General features: G+C 39.9%; 1 protein-coding gene and 1 non-coding gene across 2 annotated transcripts in view; one reads left to right on the forward strand and one right to left on the reverse strand.

The window, feature by feature from the left end:
• The window catches only part of PRKG1 (protein kinase cGMP-dependent 1), a 1,261,759-nt gene that overhangs the window by 1,172,243 nt on the left and 68,400 nt on the right, over positions 1-21,116 (reverse strand). The gene's annotated exons all lie outside the window — the stretch shown is intronic.
• On the forward strand, positions 8,970-9,076 carry LOC122493567. Its single transcript, XR_006299929.1, has one exon. It is a non-coding gene; the product is annotated as a U6 spliceosomal RNA (small nuclear RNA).

A 21,116-nucleotide genomic window follows, 5' to 3' on the forward strand; every position in this document is an offset into this window, starting at 1 on the left:
TTTTTAAATGGAACGTGGACTTTAAAATGCTTTGTTCACAAACTATTATTCTGCTACATTTTAAGCCCAGTGAATGTACGTAACAGTGGGTATGCAACATGATAATTTCTCTCCTGCCTGCCTAATAGATTTCGTTTCTCAGTCCTATTTCAATGATTCTTCTGGCCTATAAATGCACATCATTTTGTGGGGCGCCTGGGTGGCTCAGTTGGTTAAGCGTCCGACCTTGGCTCAGGTCATGATCTCACAGTCCATGAGTTCGAGCCCCGCATCGGGCTCTGTGCTGACAGCTCAGAGCCTGGAGCCTGCTTTGGATTCTGTGTCTCCTTCTCTCTCTGCCACTCCCCTGCTCGCACTCTGGCTCTTTCTGTGTCTCAAAAATAAATAAATGTTAAAAAAAACATTTTTTTAATGCACATCATTTCATAAGTTAATGCATCAGTACTTTCCACAGAATAGTAACAAATATTTGGGAAACTACGTCTGCATTTGAGAGCATATTCGATACCATGTGGCTTATAGAAGAACAGCTCCGAAGTCTGTGAATTTTGCCTGTTACTTATTTTAAATCTCATTTAACAGCTACTATCACTGGGCCGTTTTCAACCTACATGTTTTGTAATCAAAGTTGAAAGCAAACGGCGAGCACTACATTCTGCTCGTGAACTTACTACAATCGGTAAACTGAGAAAGCAGTGAAGGTGGAAGAAAGACAATAAGATAGAAGTTTGAGTGAACTGGTTTTTATCGGGGCTTCGAATGAAGGGATTAGCCTATAGGAACAAAGGCATCTGCATCGTGACAATCAGAGATCCGAAGGAGAGGGAAGTTGTAGGTGGAAAAAAAAAAGACTCACTAGGAAGTCTTCTGATCATCTCATCTTTATCCTCTTGAACTTAATGACCAAGTAAATATCACCTAACTTCAAATGCAGGAAACTCTTGATGTTTTGACTTTTATGCCATCACCATGAGATGGAGATCCAGAAATCCATCCTTAATGACAGGCTAATGCAGTGATAGTCTGGTGAAACAAGTGGATGTCATGTGAGGGTCGAGACATGGCACTTGAGGTTTGAGAAGGCATACCCTTGGACCAAGGATAGAGAGAGAAGCAAGCTGGGGCCCGGGAGACACATATTGTCACTAGGCATTTGTAACCAACTAGAAGATTATGAGTCGCCTTGCCCCATGTACGTCTTTTAAAGATTCAATGATTTCTCCCTGGTCCAGACTGTATTTTTTACAAATCATTTTTCAAAACACAGGCATAACATGATCTGGTAGATAAGAATGCCCCATGGAAATAAATGTCGAATAGAGACTTGGACTGATTTTTGGTTATCAGGCAGAACATTCAGGATCTGTCTCGAGTCACCGCATTACGTAAGAATGTTTTTACGCAAATCTCAAAGTTAATTTGGGGAGCTATTATGGAAAATCCGTCCAAGTTTTCCATAACATGCAGCACAGCCAAAATTCTACCCATCTATCTTTCTTGGAAAAGCATCGACATCGAATACCAATTTCAAGTGGAAAAAATGACAGGGAAGTCTTCAAAATACTTATTTGCAGACTGCTAAAAGCAACTGCTGCTCTTAGGAGCACAGATATCTTAGTGAAAATTGCTTCTTTTCCACGGGTCAGACCCTCTATCCGTACACAGCAAGTACCCCTCTCTCTCTCTAGTCACAAAGCTGAAGCTTACCTAACCCAAGAGCATTTCCACGTGCACTCTGTTTACTTAATTTTTGCCTCCATCACCAGCACTCCCAAAACACAGAGAACTCAAAGACCATATGGCTTACCACCCTTCCCCACCTGCAGCCACAAAAAAAAAAAAAAAAAAAAGCCAAAGCGGCCTTATTTTTTTTTTACCGATAATGAATATCACAGAATTGTAGCTGAAATGTCCCCCTGAGATTATGTAATTCAACATCCTAATTTTAAATTTAAGGAAATGCAAAGGCCGAGGGAGTCAAACGACCCACTCAAGGCGGAAGCAAGTTTGGAACCCAAGCATTCCCCTTGCCGGCATCGTGTTCTTCCAGTGATATTTTTCTTTCACCCGCGTTTTATTATCAGTGCACACAGAAGCCTGATTCAGTGCACCTGAAAATCCTACCTCCTCTTTCTTCCTAGGTAATAGCTATTAAAGCCAATTCAGAACATTTAATTTGCTGCAGAGAACAAAGTATATTAAAGGGTCTTTAGGACATCCAATTAGTTCTATCATGCGTCTCCTTACACTCGAACCTTAAGGAATCGCTCTTACATGGATGGGGATCTATGGGACATGACCATGCGTGCACATGCGTGTGTGTGTGTGTGTGTGTGTGCTTGCACAGCCTCAAAGTCTCGCATGCGACGTAGGTGTGACATATCAACCGCACCCTCCTAACCAATCCTCATTTATGTCAAAGGAAAGATGGACGCACCCCAAATCTTTTGCATTCCACCTTATTTGACAGAGATCTACGTGCGGAAACACGGTAAAGCACCTAGATTAACTTTTTTCATTTCTCGGACGAGAGCAGTTCAGCCTTCCTCCCACTGCAAGGTTTTAAAATCCCTTGTGATACGAAAGACGTCATCACCAGGAAAGAGAACAATTGTCTCCAATTCGTACAAATGAAAAGGTAACACCGTAAACCTTACCTAAAACTCTCAAAATTCAGGTGGTGATACTGGATTGGTTCCCTGAAATCACGTAATCGGTCTTAGACCATTTGAGACATTTTTAAGGTAATAATAACTTCAGAATGTGCCAAGAGATGATTTTGTTCATTTAATATTTCCCAGTGGAGTATTTGAAGAATGTTCACAAAAGACAGTAAAGACATACTTCAAAACTCATTGAAACATACAGCATTTAAAATCTTATTACATTGGTATTTTCCTAAAAAGAATTTTGTATTTTAATATTCTCAGGACACGTTCTTTTAATCACTAATCTCTCTACAAAGCGAATTTTTAACACAGTACATGACTTTCATATTCTGCAACCAGGGAATATCCAATTGTGAGAAATCAGAAGCATTAATGAAGAAAACACAAATGACCAAGAAGAAGCATATGGTAACAGCTGCTACAACAGCTAAACTCAGTGGTCAGCGAACAGCCTTTCTAGCAATCCCGTAATTCGAGAGCTCTCACCCAACGAGTATATACTAACACGCAGTGTTTCCTCCAAGAGTGAACTAAAGAACACTAGTTCCTTGAAAAGGGGGAGGGGGGAGTGTTCAGGGTCAAAAATGCTTGGGAGACACTGAGCAAAGTTCATTGAAACAGAATTCTTTCTGCATAGCTATTCCAAGGAACTTCTAAATTTCCAATATGTATTATGAATCTCCAAAATAAGTACAGAGTGAATGTATACAGTTGATTTAAATAACTAGGCTTTCTTTCATCTAATGTTTTAAGTGTTGGACCGAAGTATTTACGATAGTGAATGTTTAAAGGTAAATTAGGCAACTTATTAAAAATACTTTTAATAAACAGCTCCCCCATTTGTGAAATCCCTTATGGGTATTTACATACACAGCGATAATTCCTGATCCACCAACAAGACTACAGACCACAGTACCTTCCCTTTAAAGTCACGATTCACCCAGTCTATGACCACAGTCAATGACAGGACAGAAGACCTGAACACATGCCCAGTCTGGTGCTTACAGGAAGGACTAACTAACATTGTTGCCATTTGACCCACAGTCACGTTTCCTGTCTTTCAAAGGAGGATTTTGCTCCCGCTGGGAAAATGGTCAAGGAAAAATTACAATGGGGCTGAAATCAGGAGAGCAATTGATTAATAATTAATTACCTAAGTGTCATACTGACCTTTGAGTTCTTACACGTCTCCAGGCACCAAGCAATTTCATTGTAACATCTCAGAGCTTTTCCACTGGCGATTCTCTTTCTGCCTTTGAGATCCTTCACCTAACCCATTTCGCAACCCTAAAATCTCCACCCCATCACTTCCCGATCACCATTTCTATCTTTTGAGTCATGAACTCATTGAACTCATTCTTCACTTCTCTCCCCAAATATCACTTCCTCTGATAATCCTTCCAGATCATCCCCATGATATTTTCCCTTACAACAGAACTTACGATGTATAATTATATATTAGTTTCAAGGATATTTGAAAATATTTGCTACAGAGCTATCTTATCATTAGACAGTAAACTCCAAGAAAACTAGGAATTCTATTTCATCCACCAAAACCTAAAACAAGCCCTCCCTGTATATTTGTTAATTGCATAGACTAAATGAATGAATTCAAGAAATATTTAGTATCACACACCACCACCGATAAACAGAAAATTCATCCCTTTCTGCCTTTTCCCCACCAAAAGATTAAACCATCAAACCAAAATGAATATCCACGGATGCGATACAGATGGAGACGGCCTTCAGAGTCGGCAGCCCTCGCTTGGGGTGTCATTTGGGAGCGCACGTGTCATAAGGCTCGGGGACCTCAGTACAACCGCCCCTGTGAGCAGCTGTCCTGAATCTCAGGTCTCTGGCAGGAAGTCTGCAAGTCACATGTTTGTCTGCTTTTGAAAGAGCACCCAGTTCCTACGTTCTTCCAGGAAATATTTGTGGTATCTGTTGCCCTTGACAGGTGCTTCAAAAGTGAAAACAATCCCCTTACACAAAACCTTTGAAACTAAAATATTGTGACCAAAATTAGCCTGGAACATGTGTGTGTAAGTGTGTGTGTGTGTGTGTGTGTGTGTGTGTGTGTATACAGTTAACCCTTGAATAAACAATACAGGTTTGAAATGGGTGGGTCCACTTACACATGGATTTTTTTTTGATAGAGTATAGAATTATGAATGTATTTTCTCTCCCTTACAATTCCCTTAATAACATTTTCTTTTCTCTGGCTCACTTTATTGTAAGAATACAGTATACAATGCATATAACAAGCAAAATATATGTTGATCATTGTTTATCATTGTTTATGTCATTGGCAAGGCCTCCAGTCAACAGCAGACTATTAGTAGTTAAGTTTTGGGGGAGTGAAAAATTACACGTGCATTTTAAAAAAATTTTTTTTAACGTTTATTTATTTTTGAGACAGGGAGAGACAGCATGAATGGGGGAGGGTCAGAGAGAGAGGGAGACACAGAATCTGAAACAGGCTCCAGGCTCTGAGCTGTCAGCACAGAGCCTGACGCGGGGCTCGAACTCACGGACCGCGAGATCATGACCTGAGCCGAAGACGGATGCTTAACCGACTGAGCCACCCAGGCGCCCCTTTTTTTTTTTTTAATTTTTTTTAACGTTTATTTATTTTTGAGACAGGGAGAGACAGCATGAATGGAGAGAGAGGGAGTACACGTGCATTTTCAACCGCACCTGGGTCAGCGCGCCTAACCCCCACGTTGTTCAAGGGTCAACTGTGTGTGTGTGTGTGTGTGTGTGTATTCAACTGTATATATGTGTGTATATATTCAACTGTATATATATGTACGTGTATGTATGTGTATGTGTGTGTGTGTATATATATATATATATAAAACGAAAACCAACATCAACATGGTAAACACAGAAGTGAATACAGGTAATGAATTTGTCTGTCACATGACAGCAAAAAGTGACACAAAAACTAGGACACGGTGATTTTTCTGACAACTGATGTTTTAGCTCTCCATAATTCTGCGTGTCCCTTCTATATGCAATAAGTCAAACATATCAGAGGCTTAGTTGAAAACTGTGGGGTTTTTTATGCAGAAGAAAGAACACAGGCATCACTCCTTGAATATGTTCAAAGTCCCTGCTTAAGTCCCATGATAACCGCTTGCTACCTGTCACCTTGAATATTTCTGGGAAAAAATATTTGATATCCAGCCACATTCTCACATTACACTTACAAACCTGAAGAGAGCAGACTGGTGGCTTTCACAGGTGGAGGGTGGGGACGGTGGAAGAAAGGAGCGTTTGGGGGGGTTTTGTTGTTGTTGCTGCTGTTAGTCAAAATAAATTGAAAAAAAAATTGCACCCAGACAATCTACTGTCTCAAGGTACTTTTAAATCACCAGAATCCCAGAGTCTTTCTTACTTTTAGGTTTATAATACATTGTCTTCAAGGTTCAATGCTCTTTGATATAACACTGGCAGCATCTATCACCCCATCCATTTTGCAATTTCTTTCTTTTGTTTCTTCCCTAGCTCTAGCTACTCCTTCAAAAAAGCTGACTGCTGCATTTGCAGCTGACCTGTTTTTAAGAGTCCCCCTTAATGCTTCTTTTCAAAAACTATTAATGCCTCCTGATATTATTTTGAAAACAGATGCTTCGAATTAAGGTGCTTGTAAGTTTCGCCAGGGCTGATAACCCAACCCTGCTCACGTCATCTATAATAGCTTTGGAAGTTCAGCTTGAAAGAAAGTTCAAAAACCAAATTAATCTCCAAAAATACTTCTAATCCAATAATGTAATTCGTAAAGTAGGTATACTTCTCTCCTTCTCCTCTCTTGTGTACTTTCTTTTGCTCTTCCTATAGAATATCAGAATATCAAAATAAATTGGCCCTTCAAATGAAATCAGAACTTTACCAACACAGTCCACTGCACCCTGATTAGCTAACCTTTGGGTTTTAGCACGAATCTCAATGTTAAACAGCTGTTCCACAAAACCAAAAGATAGAAGTAGATACTTTGTGCACACGCACACACACACACACACACACACACACGGAATGAGAAGTAGATGTTTCCTATAATTTCACAAAGTCTGCAAAAAGGCTTCCTACGTTCTCCAAGCTTACTGTACTTGAATACAGGTTTTGAAATAAAGGTAACTTTCGACAAGATTACAAAAGCCTAAGCTCAACGTTCACCTATGAAAAAAATAATAGGAGACCTCCCCTTGCATGGACAGAGTCAGATTTGGAGATAAAGACTCAAAGCTTTGTACACACACAAACCACAAGTCTTTACACGTGAAGCCTTACGATGCAACTATATAATGCTGCTTGAGTCTGAATGGAGACCTAAGAATCTGATTTGCAACCTCCTGAAATTTCTGAATCTCCAATAAAACCTAAGTGTCAATAACTATGTGAGTGTAAGAACTCTCTTGTCACTGCCTTATTTATCTCTACTGGTTCCTATTCTTAGTTTTCCTCCCAAGACACGGGAGTCTCACGCTGAAGTTATCAATATACATAATCTTTTTGGATGCAGGATTTCCTAAGGGGGAAACATATGTATGATTACAAAGAATTAAGCTCTATAAAAGAAAAATACCACATCGAGATATGTATACCTTTCTACAGAGTAAATATTTTATTCAGTTAAAATAATATTTGGTAAAAAATGGGTTCTAATTGAGATTTTGTCACTTTTTATAAGTATGAGGCAAGCAAATGGTTATGAAATGCATACTTGTCCTTTGCATGGTTTATTTTAATTACATTTCCATAAATAGTACACAGCTTCGGCAAACAGTACATTCTTCACATTTTCCCCTTGGCTATTAAATACTAATTTCTGAGGGCTAAAATACAGAACTAAAGGTACAATTGCACCCTCTACTGTTCAAATTTTCCATTCCACATCGAGCAAAAACATCTTGACTATGCTTGTTTACCACATGCATTGCAAAAGTAGCAGGTAAATCATATTGGCTTCCATTTGACGTTAGTTGGCAGATCTTCAAATGATTAAGCTATTTGTTAGAACTTCTCTGGTCCTACAAAAGGAAAGTGGACATTTATACAGTTAAATGGGACTACGCTACCTTAGAAAATAGTGATTCTTATCAAAGTATTTGAAATGTGAAGCGTCCATTAACTTACTGACCACAAATGCCAATGCTGATCACCTGTGACATCAGTCATCACAAGGACAAATGTCAAGTCACTGAAGCCAACAACTGGCATCCACTTCCAACAGCATATAAAGTTTTCCAATTTTATTCAAGTTAGAAATTAAAATAAACATCAGTGTTGCTCTAAAACTGTACATTGAAGTTCTAAATGTTTGTTTTTGAGAGAGAGAGAGAGAGAGAGAGAATATACAAGTGGGGCAGGGGCAGAGAGAGAGGGACAGAGGATCCCAAGTGGGCTCTGAGCTATCAGCACAGAGCCCGATGCAGGGCTTGAACTCATGAGCCCAAGTCAGACACTCAGCCGACTGAGCCATCCAAATGCCCTGAAGTTCTAAAAAACTAGTTTTGAGATCTTATTTTCAAAACTTTCGATACCGTGGATGCAAATAGCTTCTTTGTTCCTTTCTTTTCAACCCATTTTCCTCCTTTTAATTAGACAGTACTTGTTTGGTATTTATTCAAGAGTTTTTCTTATCAACTTCTTCTATTGATAAAGGGTTAGCTCATTTCTGGCAAATGGTCCCACCAAGAATGACTAGAATATCTCGCCCCCTGCTCCAAAGAATGTTTCGGGCTTCTGAGCAACAGCATTTGAAGGGCTAACGTCTCAGAGAAGAGCAGAGTCCAGAGCAGTAAACCCAACATTCAGTGTTCTTTTTGGTGCACTATACAAGTTACAAAACACTCCTAAAGAAGATAAATAATGGAGTATACATTAGAAGCTGAGAGGCTAAGAAGCTAGGCAAAGCTTCTAAATGCCTCATGGGGCCAGACAGACAGAACTGAAGTTCAGGCCAAACCGGCTCAGAACCATGAAGGCCAAATCTGGTAACAATCCAGCACTCTGCAGACTGAAACCCTGCTTTGAACCTGCTGGATCCATGAGGGGGTTAAGAGCCTGCCCTTCAAGAGCAAAAGCAAGTCCTCAGCAGAGGGCGAGCACTAGACCAGAGTCTCAGATCATCTCCCATTTTCACACACAACACCCAGGATTCAATCAGAAACAGGTACACCGGGAGACACAGAAACATAAATCTAAGAAAAAATAAATGCATACAACAAACGCAGACCAATGGGAATCCTGATAATGAAATTACCTGATAGGGACTTTTAAAAAAACTTTATTTTAGTGCTCGCTTCGGCAGCACATATACTAAAATTGGAACGATACAGAGAAGATTAGCATGGCCCCTGCGCAAGGATGACACGCAAATTCGTGAAGCGTTCCATATTTTTTTGATGGGGGGTGGGAGGGAGGAGAGGGTGGGTGATGGGTATTGAGGAGGGCACCTTTTGGGATGAGCACTGGGTGTTGTATGGAAACCAATTTGTCAATAAATTTCAGAAAAAAAAAAACTTTATTTTATTTTATTTTAGAGACAGAGAACACACATAAGCAGGGGAGAGGGGTGGGCAGGGGGAGACAGAGAGAGAGAGAGAGAGAGAGAGAGAGAGAGAGAGAGAGTCTCAAGCAGGCTCCACACTCAGCACAGAGCCCGACAAGGGGCTCGATCCCACCACCATCAGATAACGACCTGAGCCAAAATCAAGAGTCCACTGCTCAACCAACCGAGCCACCCAGGTGGCCCACCTGATACGGACTTTTAAATATTTGTGACAAATATGTTTTAGGAATGTGGTGAAAATGTTGGTAACTTCAAGAGAAAACTGGCAACTATAAAAGAAATTGAAACTTAGAACTGAAAATATTTAGTAGCTGAATTTTAATAATTCTGTAGTTGTATTTAACGGCAGGAGACAAAATTAGTAAACTAAAAGATAAATCCAAAGAAAATAGAATAAGAAATGAAAAAGAATAGGATATAAAAATACTTACACAAAGGGTCACATGCACCCCAATGTTTACGGCAGCACTATCAACTAGAGCTGAATTATGGAAAGAGCCCAAATGTCCATCAGCAGATGAATGGATAAAGAAGATGTGGTATGTATGTGTGTGTGTGTGTATGTACACACACACACACACACACACACACACACACATATACAATGGAATATTATTCAGCCATCAGAAAGAATGACATCTTGCCATTTGCAATGACATGGATGGAACTAGAGTGTATTATGCTAAGCAAATATAAGTCAGTTAGAGAAAGACAAATATACGATTTCGCCATATGGAATTGAAGGAACTCAACAGATGAACATAGGGGAAGGGAAGGAAAAATAAAATCAGATCAAAACAGAGAGGGAGGCAAACTGTAAGAGACTCTTAAACACAGAGAACAAACCGAGGGCTGCTGGAAAGAAGTGGTTGGGGGCTGGGCTAAATGGGTGATAGTCATTAAGGAGGACACTTGTTGGGATGAGCACTGGCTGTTATGTGTAACTGATGAGTCACAAAATTCGACTCTTGAAACCAATACTACACTATACATTAACTTACTTGATTTTTTTAAATTTTTTTTTTAATGTTTATTTATTTTTGAGACAGAGAGAGACAGAGCATGAACGGGGGAGGGTCAGAGAGAGAGGGAGACACAGCATCAGAAACAGGTTCCAGGCTCCAAGCAGTCAGCACAGAGCCCGACGCGGGGCTCAAACTCACGGATCGCGAGATCGTGACCTGAGCCGAAGTCGGACGCTTAAACGACTCAGCCACCCAGGCACCCCAACTTACTTGAATTTAAATAAAATCTTGGAACACACAAAAAGAGAGAAAAATAATTTTAAAAAAAACAACAAAAAAAAAGGATACAGGATGTGGGATCATAAAGGAAAGGTCTAAGCTATATGTAATTGGAGTCCCAAAAGCCCAAAAGAGAAGGAAAGAGGGAATAGGGCAAAAACAGTATTTGAAGAGATAATGGCTACGAATTTTTCAAAACTGATGAAAGCTGTATCAAGCTACAATTTCAAGAGGCACCGTAAGCCACAAACACAATAAATAAAAACCACAAGTAGACAGAAACACAAGCACACACAAACCTAGGGATATCATTGTAAAACTTCTCACAATCAAAAATAAAGAGAAAACTCCAAATAGCAGATGGAGAAAGGTACTTATCACCTTCAGAGGGGCAACAATATGATCACAGCCAACATTTTTTTTAATTTATTGATTTATTTTGAAAAAGAGAGAGAGAGAGAGAGAGAGACAGAGAGAGAGAGAGAGAGAGAGAGAGAGATGCAGGGGCAGAGAGAGAGGAAAGAAGGAATCCCAAGCAGGCTCTGTGCTGTCAGTGCAGAGCCTGATGCAGGGCTCAATCTCACAAACCATGAGCCGAAATGAAGAGTCAGACGCTTAACTAACTGAGCCACCCAGACACCCCTACAGTTGACTTTCTAATGGAAACAGTGAAAGCCATAAAACAATAGAATGATAGCCTCAAAAGACTGGAAGATTAAAACTGCCAACATAGAATTCTATACTTGACAAAAATACCCTTTGCAAATAAAGGCAAATGAATACATTTTCAGGGAAACAAAAGCTAGAGTATTTGTCGTCCATAGATCCATTCTAAAAAATTTTTTTTAATGTTTATTTATTTTTGAGACAGAGAGAGACAGAGCATGAATGGGGGAGGGGCAGGGAGACAGGTTCCAGGCTCTGAGCTGTCAGCGCGGGGCCTGGTTCGGGACTCGAAATCCTAAACTGCGAGATCATGACCTGAGCTGAAGTTGGACGCTCAACCGACTGAGCCACCCAGGCGCCCCGATCCACAGATCCATTCTAAAGAAGACGCTAAAATATGGTCTCTGGGAAGAAAGAAAATGAAACTAGAGAATTGCAGGCAGATCTAAGGGAAAAACTATCACAGAAAAGAAAAATATGAAGTTAAGTCTATATTAATGATTGCTGCATAAAACAATAAAAACATCTAATAACAATAAAATGAAAGATAGAAGGGGACCGAGAGGGGTAAGAGTGTGGTCAGGTCATTGCAGTGAGAAGAACTCAGAGTATTAATTTATCTTTAATCTTGCCAGTTCAAGGATACACTGCATGTTGTACTTTCTTGAGTAAGCCACAATAGGAATAAAACATACATAAATGAAAAGTTGATGGAGAAAAAATGGAATATCAAAGAGAAAAGGAGACACAAATAGAACACAAACAGTAAGGTGATCAATTGAAACCAAAATGTCCCAGTAGTTAAACTAATAAAGAGATTAAATACTCCAATTACTAGACAAAGATTGACTGAATACAAAAGAAATAAAAGTAGATACATCTCACAAGGATCAATTTTGTAGAAGGGCACAAAAAAAGTTTAAAGGAAAAAATGGAACCCAAACCAAAAGAAAGCTGACATCACTGTACTGATACCAAGGGATATTTTAAGAAAATAAACATCACTAGAGAGGAAGAGGCACATTTCACAATAATGAAAGGATTAATTTATCAGGAAGGGATTATAAACATATATGTGTGTGTGTGTGTGTGTGTATATGTGTATATATATATATATATACACACATATATATGTATATGTACATGTATATGTATGTATATGTATATATGTATATATGTGTGTGTGTATATATATATATATATATATATATATATATATATATATCCTCAATAACAGCCTCAAAACATGAACAGTAAAAATGCATAGCCCTAAGAGGAGATACCAATTGACAATCTTATTAAGAGATTTCAGCTTCTCTCTCAAAAACTGGATGGACTAAGTAGACAGAAAATTAATCAGGACATAGAAGATTTGAACAATATACTTAACAAACTTCACTGCCATATAGAGAGCGCTCTCCCCCAACCTGCAGAACACCTTATTTCCTAGTGTGTAAGCAATTTTTTATGAAAACTGGCCACGGGTGGGGCCGTGAAACAAGTCTCTGCAAACTTTGAAAGATGGAAATGGTGTCCTGTTACTGCAGAGGAGTTTAGCTAAGAATCAATAACAACAGTCATCTCGATAGACGCAAAAAGGATGGGACAGAACTCAAAACGCAGTCATGATTTTAAAACCATCTATAAAAAGGTACGTATGTGATAAATGATATCTATAAAAAAATCTAAAAGAAACCTCATGCTTAATGGTGAAATACTGAAAGATTTCCCCCTGGCATCACAAAAAGAAATGGGTGCCCATAATCACCACTCCTATTCAACATTATAATCAAGAGCCTGGCCACTGAAATAAGGTATGAAAAAGAAACTACATAAAGACTGGAAAAGAAGATGTCATACTTTTGGATAGGTTCTATATCTAGATCTCTGTCTCTTTGGACAAGTTCTATGTCTCCACTAAGTTTACCTACAGGTGAACTATCAGACGAGGTGAATTTAATAGCAAGTTTAATGAGAATAAGGATGTCTTAAACAAGACACCAAAAGCACTCACCATGAGGAAAAGAATTCATAAAATGAACTACATTAGAACTAGGAGATTCTTTCGATCAAGAGACACCGTTAAGGTGAGCACCTGTCATACATTTGTCAAAACCCACAGAATGTACAACACCAAGAGTGAACTCTAACATAAGCTGTGGACTTTGGGTGATAATGACATGTCAATATAGGCTCATCAGTTATAACAAACATAGCACAGTGGTTCGGGATTTTGAAAGTAGGGGTGGCCATGAGTATGTGGGAGCAAGGGCACTATGGGAATTCTCTGTACCTTCTGCTCAATTTTGCTGTGAATATAAAACTGCTCGAAAAATAAAGTATACTTTAAAAGATATTATTAGGGGAGTTAAAAGGCAAACTATAAAACAGGAAAATACACTGGTAATATATATTTAATCAGCAAAAGGCTAGTCTATATACTATATCTGAAATTCCTAAAATTTATAATGACAGACAATCTCATAGAGAAACAGGAAAAATACCTGAAATTTTCAAGTACTTTCTTATGGGACTGGTGACCAGGAAATGGCCACATTTTAAGGATTTTGACCCAAGAAAACAACCAAATGGCCAATAAACAGATGAGAAATTGTTTAATTTCATTAATCAACAGGGAAATGTTAAACACAATGAGATACCACGACATATCTACACAATGGCTAAAATTGAAAAAAAAATGACAGTGAATGTAACAGAGTTTGTGAAATCAGGGAAATTCTCATACCCTGCTCTTGGGGGATAAATTGGTATAGCCGACTTGAGAAAACTGTGGCAATTTCTACCTAAACTGAATATATGGATCCCCGATCATCCAGAAACTCCAATCACAGCGATATACCCCAAAGAAACAGGTAGATATCACCACACAATGTGTGCAAGAATATTTGTAGAAACATTATTTATAATATGCCCAAACTGGCAACACCCAAATGCCCACCAACATTAGGACAGGTAAATATATTCTGCGCGCTACACAATACAGAAGACAGTAAAAATAAGTCAACACTGCTACAAGCAACAATAGCAACAAAACTTGGAAACAATACTCAGCAAGATGCACCACACATAAAGGCAAACACATTGTACGGCTTCTTTTTTATAAGATTCAAACGTGGGAAAAACAAGTTTACGATGAAGATGATGGCCACTTTGGGGGCAGCAAGTGGGAAATGGCGGGCATCAGAGGGGCTGGGGATGTTCTGCGTCTCCATCCGAGCAGTGGTTTTCGTAGAGTAAGTTCAGATGACTTGTTGAATTATAAAGTTATGGCTCATGCACTTCTCCGTATGTGTGCTCAAGCATACTAACAAAGCTGAAGACAAATGCTTTATTTAGTTTATTAAGATCAGCAACCAGCAAAGAATTATTGAATATGATTTTCGACACCTTAGATGATCAAAGACTCCAAGTCTATTCCACTGTCAAATATTTATATTGTACAATCGTTATATTTGGACAACCAATGAATTAGATATACATCCTACCTTCAAAACAAAAGATGTAGGGGTGCCAGCGTGGCTCAGTCAGTTAAGCGTCCGACTTTGGCTCAGGTCATGATCTCGCGGTTCATGGGTTTGAGCCCCCTGTCGGGCTCCATGCTGTGCAGAGCCTGCTTGAGATTCTCTCTCTCCCTCTCTCTCTCTGCCCCAACCACTCTCATGTTCTCTCATCTCTCATCTCTCTCTCTCTCTCAAAATAAATCAACTGAAAAAAAATTTTTAAAGAGACAGAATTATCTAGGTAAATGAACATTAGATTGTGATATATGTGCATGTGTGTGTACACAAATATACATATGTGTAGTCATTTAATGTATACATTCCATATTTCAAAAAATGTAACTCAGGAAAATATGTGTAACTCAGGAATAATTTTCGTGTGTGTGTGTGTGTGTATTTTTTCTTTTCAACAAACCAAAGGAAAAACTTGCGCTAGAAATGTGTCTTAAGAACTGGAATAAAATAGGAAAAGGTTCCATTTGACCTCAGCTCAGGATAAAGTAGGATCTGAGTAAGCGGAGGAAGGAAGCTGTTTCAAGGGGGGGGAAGGAAGAGCTTAATCAGAGGGACGGTGTGGGAAAGGCAGGCCTGAGGCCGGGGCTCGTTCTGGATGGAGAAGAACTGGGCAGAAGAACCCTGGGAAGGCAGGTGAGGACACTCGCGAGAGCCTCAGGATGCCACGCTGACTCACGGAGCCCGTGTGCACCCAGGAATGGAAGGAAAACCGGCTTTGAGCCGGGAAATGACACGATCCGCGTCGTGTTTTAGATCGATTTGTCTGAGAGCGCGGGGTTCCGTGACCCGAGGACTGAGAAGACCGGCCAGAGACCCGGTCAGGAAGCCGCTGCAAGACTAAAGGTCAATCAAAACACAGGATGGAGGGCAGAGAGGGGAAGACAGGAGCGAGGTTACCTGTTGAAAATGCCATTCATTCCTCAGGGCCGGCATTCACGGCTGTATTCCCACATAATCATTTTTTCACTGCTCTGTAGGTGAACTGGAAACAGAGATCAAGCACTTGGGGTCCAGGCACAACTTGTTAAGAAAGTAAACTGTTATGGAGTTCTCCTGTTATGGAGAATCATCTCTGAGCATATGCGTTCTTCACAGGGTCTGGGCTCCTCTTCCAGAAGGTACTTTCCTTGTAATCTCACTAAACCCAGGCATTAGGCCCAGGCCTGGCTGGAAAGCAGGAGAACGTTCTTGAAGAGCTCTTGAGGAGGAACCGTACATATGTAATACCACCCCACTCCCACTGCACCTCCGTATCTACCCAGGCCGTCTCAGGGCCCAAGACTCCACGAGTTCCCTTGTACTCCCCAACTATTCCAAGCTAGTGAATTCACAGGTGCTAGTGATTTGATGCATGACTTTGTTGGCTCAGTTTCCCCATCCCACCTTGTTTTGAGCAGAGGACTTTATTTGATCAAGAGTTGGCCCCATGTGTTGCACAGTCCAGGGGAAAGGGATGGGAGACACAGGGGCTTGGGCCAAGGGTGGAATTTTCACTAAGTTATGGGACAGAGAGCAGGGAGTCGCAGTTATAGTATGTAAGTCAAGGGATTGGAAGAAGAAAGTGGGATTTATACGTACCTCCCTTTGGGAAGTTTAAAAAAATTCACAGTTCTTTTAACTAACTTTTGCTTGTTGACCTGTTCATTTGACCCTGGACGGTGTGGATTCTGGCTTTATAAGACTACAATAACCTGAAGGAATTACAATGATACAAGAAAGCAATTTACATTTTTTTTTAATTTTTATGTTTACTTATTTTTGAGAGAGAGAGAGCAAGTGAGTGAGCATGAGCAGGGGTGGGGCAGAGAGAGAGGGAGACACAGAATCCCGAGCAGGCTCCAGGGTCTGAGCTGTCAGCACAGAGCCCCATGTGGGGCTTGAACCCACAAACCGCGAGATCATGACCTCAGCCAAAGTTGGACATTTAACCAACTGAGCCACCCAGGCGCCCTTAGATTTTTTTTTTTTTTTTTTTTTTTTTTGATGGAGGAAGAGGAAAAGTTTGGTTGCATTTGAAATCAATCCATAAAAGGAGTCGGCCACTCTGACCTCTACCTCTGACTCTGCAGGGCAGTTTGGGCACTGTAGAAGGAAAGGACTCAACGAAGAGAAAGCCAAGCCCTAACACTGAGCACTGATAAAGCTTCACATGGCAGCACACCCCTGAGGTATCGAATGCCACTCCCGACATCCTCCTCAATTAGGAAAAGAAACCAGGATGCCTGTGGCTCGGGTGTTTAAGCGGTCAACTCTTGCTTTTGGCTCAAGGCATGATCCCAGGGTCATGGGATCGAGCCCCGGGTCGAGCTCCATGTGGAACATGGAGCCTGCTTGGGATTCTCTCTCTTTCTCCCTCTGCCACTCTACCCCACTTGCACGCGCGCTCTCTCTCTCTCTCTCTCTCTCTCTCTCAAAAATAAAAGAAAAAAGAAAAAAAAAAGAAATGAAAGCAACAAAGCTTTCCATTCATGAAGCTCTTGGTAGGTATGTATATTACACCCTTTAAAACCAGTTTATGCTCGGGGATAAGAGGGGAAACTGAGGGAAAGAGAACACGAATAACAATATAAACAACCGTTACGTATATTATTGTAGCATCTGACATCTATCAAATGCTTATCATTATAGTATCTTAGCGCTAAGTACTGGCATAAGTGCTTTTCACAGACCACCTCGAGCCTCACGAATTTATGAGATTGGTATCGTCCTCATTTTAGAGGCGGGAAAACGGAGAACAATGGATGTAAGTGGCTTGCCCAAGGCCACAGAGCTACTGACAACAACACCTGGACTTCAAACTCAGGAACTCTTGACTCCAGAGCCACAGTTTTTATAAATACACTATGATGCTCCAGCAACTATAACGATGATAATAATGAAACTTATTAAGATCTGCTCTGCACACTTAAATACGCCCATCAGCAAAACGTTTTCCATGCTTTGGGAATCCGTCACACCACTGTCTTCTCAGGATGTGACCCCCACACAAGGTTATAGTAACAATCACCAAAATGTAGGCTTAGTTTTAATTCTTAAAAGCACAACCCTGCCCCCATGCCCAAGGGACGTGCTACATAACTACGTAGCACCAACTCCTCTACCAGCATTTAATATTCAGCCTAAACGAGTGTTGAATATAGAAAAGACGGGAAAAAACAAATAATTTTAAGGAACTTATTTCATACTCTATTCCTCCACAGAATGAAATGTTTAAATTATCGTTGCAAGTTTCAGAGGTCTCCTAATCCTTCTATGTGATTGCATTTTAAAAACAGAATAGATGTTCCTCAAAGCTAGAATTCTCCATGGACTGGTTTTTTTTTCCTCTCTGAAAATTTAGGGGAGAAATTCCTATGTGTGTATGTGTGGTTTAGTTCAAGATGAGGTTTAGTTCAAGAGGAGACAGATTCTCAGAAAAAGGACTCAGTGTCAAAAGTTAAAGCTCAAAGCAGTAAAAGAAGATAGCATACTTGCAATTAGGAAAAATTAACGTTTTTAAACAAATGCCTATTTCATTAACATTCTTCTGCTACAAAGTGTTTAAACTCCACTGCATCATTTTTACTGTACTTAGCTTTGGATGCGAGAAGTTGGAGTCAACATAAAACAGAGCACACGAAAGAAGCAGTTATAAATAACTTCATTTTACCGAGAGGTTGAAAAGAGCTGCCAACACACAAACCCACAAACCACCAACTTTTCCAAACTTCAGTTCCATGATGTCTCAATATATTCAAAAGCAAAAAAAAAACAAAACAAAAACAAAAACAAAAACAAAACCCCCAAAACAAAAAAAACTGTCATGAACTACAGAACACCAACAAGTTGTGTGGTCCTCCACTTATAAAACTTAAACTCCTACCTTGTAGTTAACATTTTCTATAAACTACTCAGATTTTAAGCCAAAAGCTTTAACTTGTTCTCCTTTTGAAAAAGAAAGGTAACTTTCTAATGTTGCTTGTGAAGATGAAAATCTAGTATGTTCGTAAATGAAAAGAAGGCCCATATATACGTATATTGGAAATTCTAAACTTTTTTTCTAATGTTTATTTATTTTTAAGAGAGAGAGAGACATAGTGTGAGTGGAGGAGGACAGAAAGAGGGAGACGCAGAATCGGAAGCAGGCTCCAGGCTCTGAGCTGTCAGCAGAGAGCCCGATGTAGGGCTCGAACCCATGAACCGTCAGACCGTGACTTCTGCCAAAGTCAGACGCTTAACCGACTGAGCCACGCAAGCGCCCCATTTTCTTTTTTTTAATGCATATTGGCAATTCTTGGGAGGGAGATTTATGGCAGGAAACTAAGGACATGTATTTTTGAAAATGGCAATGGTCCAAGATACCACAGAAATAGCATTCCTAGTTACAAAGATAATTAAAGAGGGCCAGTCTTACAGATCCCATGTGCCTCCACTGTGCCAGGACAAATTCACCTTCTCAAAGTCTGCCTTGGAGTCACAGAGGTGCCTCAATGTTTTTATTTGGAGAGTACATCCCAGCACACAACAAGTCTTACAGGGGCACAGTAATCACTGATTGAAATTAGGAGGTGGGGGCAGGGTAGAGAATGATTAAGATACAAATAACTACATTTTAATGATTTTAAATATCCTAGTTATTCAGAAAAAGTCATTAAATGCCTGTCAACCCGCCCACCCCTTTTATCTACCCAGTGCTAGGAAAAAAAAAAAAAAAAAGGTGAAAATGTTGTGGAAAAGGAACCAGTTGGTCTCCACACGGGGCAAAATGTCTAAGTTGAAAACAAGAGATAAGCATTCAGGGGCAGAATTGATTTCAGATGAAGAAATGGTCTCCGGCAGCCACGGGCTCTCCACCATCCATTTGACTTGCTATGAGGACCTTACACTTGAACGCAGCGGTCTGTGGTCACCAAATCAAACCGGCGTGGGACATAGAACAGGGTTGAGGCCAGGCGAAAACAGAAGTGCACGTTTTGCATCTCATATAATTTTCTCCGTTTCATATTTTATTTGGGGAGCTTTCTTCTGAAAGCTTCTGAGTGAAGAAAATGACCAAAAAAAAAAAAAACTGTGCACATCTGTTTATGTATTCAGGAAAAGAATATTCGAACTGGGCGTTAGTCCATGGGAAAGCCTGCAAGACAGAATCCAGGCCACCAAACACACTGTTCGTGTATTAATAAGAAAATTCCAGGTTAGATCCTTGCCAAGAGATGTTTCCTTTTCCAAAAATTATCTTTGGCTATATTTTACATTTGATTTACTCCCCTTGGTGCATAAAAGAAATAAAAGAACTATTGTCCAATATTAGCGGTTGGAATTTGTCTCAACTCTGCTGAAAAGAATATAAATCTACTCATTAAAATTATTTGGGGGAAGAGTATAATTTATACAATGTACTGATTGCCTTTGATTTTCATTGCGCTACAAAATCCATATTATTTTGTTATAAACCTTTTCTAAAATATCCTGCAAATAGGCATGATTTGATAAATCCTATGTTTTATTTTTATTACCAATAATAGTACTTTGCCGTTTATGGATCGACTTTTACTTATCAAAGTACTTTCATATCAATGAATGTATTTAGTTACATGGGTTAATTAGGGTTATTACTTATTAGTGGTGTTACCATCCTGGACTGATTTCTCTTGAGTCTTGGGAACGTGCTAATTGGAAGGCTTATACACAAAAGCATTAAAAAGCACAACTTTGCAATAAGAGTTGAATGATGTTTATTCTTCATGTAAAAGGCAAGGAGTGATAATAGGCCAGTGTGTTCTGGGAATTATCAATAAGCAGATTTTAGTTTATTCAGAGTGGAGGGTTTTGGACAATGATGCCCAAAACCCCACCAAAAAACCATAAACAGTATTTTCTTTTCATGCTTATTTTTGAGACAGAGCATGAGTGAGGGAGGGGCAGAGAGAGAGGGCGACAGAAGATCCAAAGCGGGCTCTGTGTTGACACCAAAGAGCCCAACGCGGGGCTTGAACTCACGAACGAGCCGTGAGATCATGACCTGAGCCGAAGTCGGATGCTTAGCCAACTGGGCCACCCAGGCGCCTTAACGTATTTTTTTTTTTTAAGTAAAGGCTAGTTACAGCTCAACAAGAATATACATATCTATTCATGGGTCTGTTGTAATCATAGGAACAAGTAGGACTTACTTGGAGATGGTGGAAGGGAGAACATTTTTGAACGATGAAAACAAACATGAGGGACTAGCGGAAAAGTGGAGCATATATTGAAAATGAAGCAATGGAAGAGGTGAATGTTTTCAGGAGAGAACACGTAAAAGACTATACACACATTTACTTTTCTGGGTGGGGAACAAACAGCACGTAGAAAGAGCGAAAGCATTTACAATGTTGGGGTACCAACTAGACAGGACGTCCAGCACCCGAAGTTAATTACAGGTAAGGAAACTGGACATGGCCACGTG

The sequence above is a fragment of the Prionailurus bengalensis genome, chromosome D2 (genome assembly GCF_016509475.1).
Source record: "Prionailurus bengalensis isolate Pbe53 chromosome D2, Fcat_Pben_1.1_paternal_pri, whole genome shotgun sequence".
In the NCBI taxonomy this organism is placed as follows: Eukaryota; Metazoa; Chordata; class Mammalia; order Carnivora; family Felidae; genus Prionailurus; species Prionailurus bengalensis.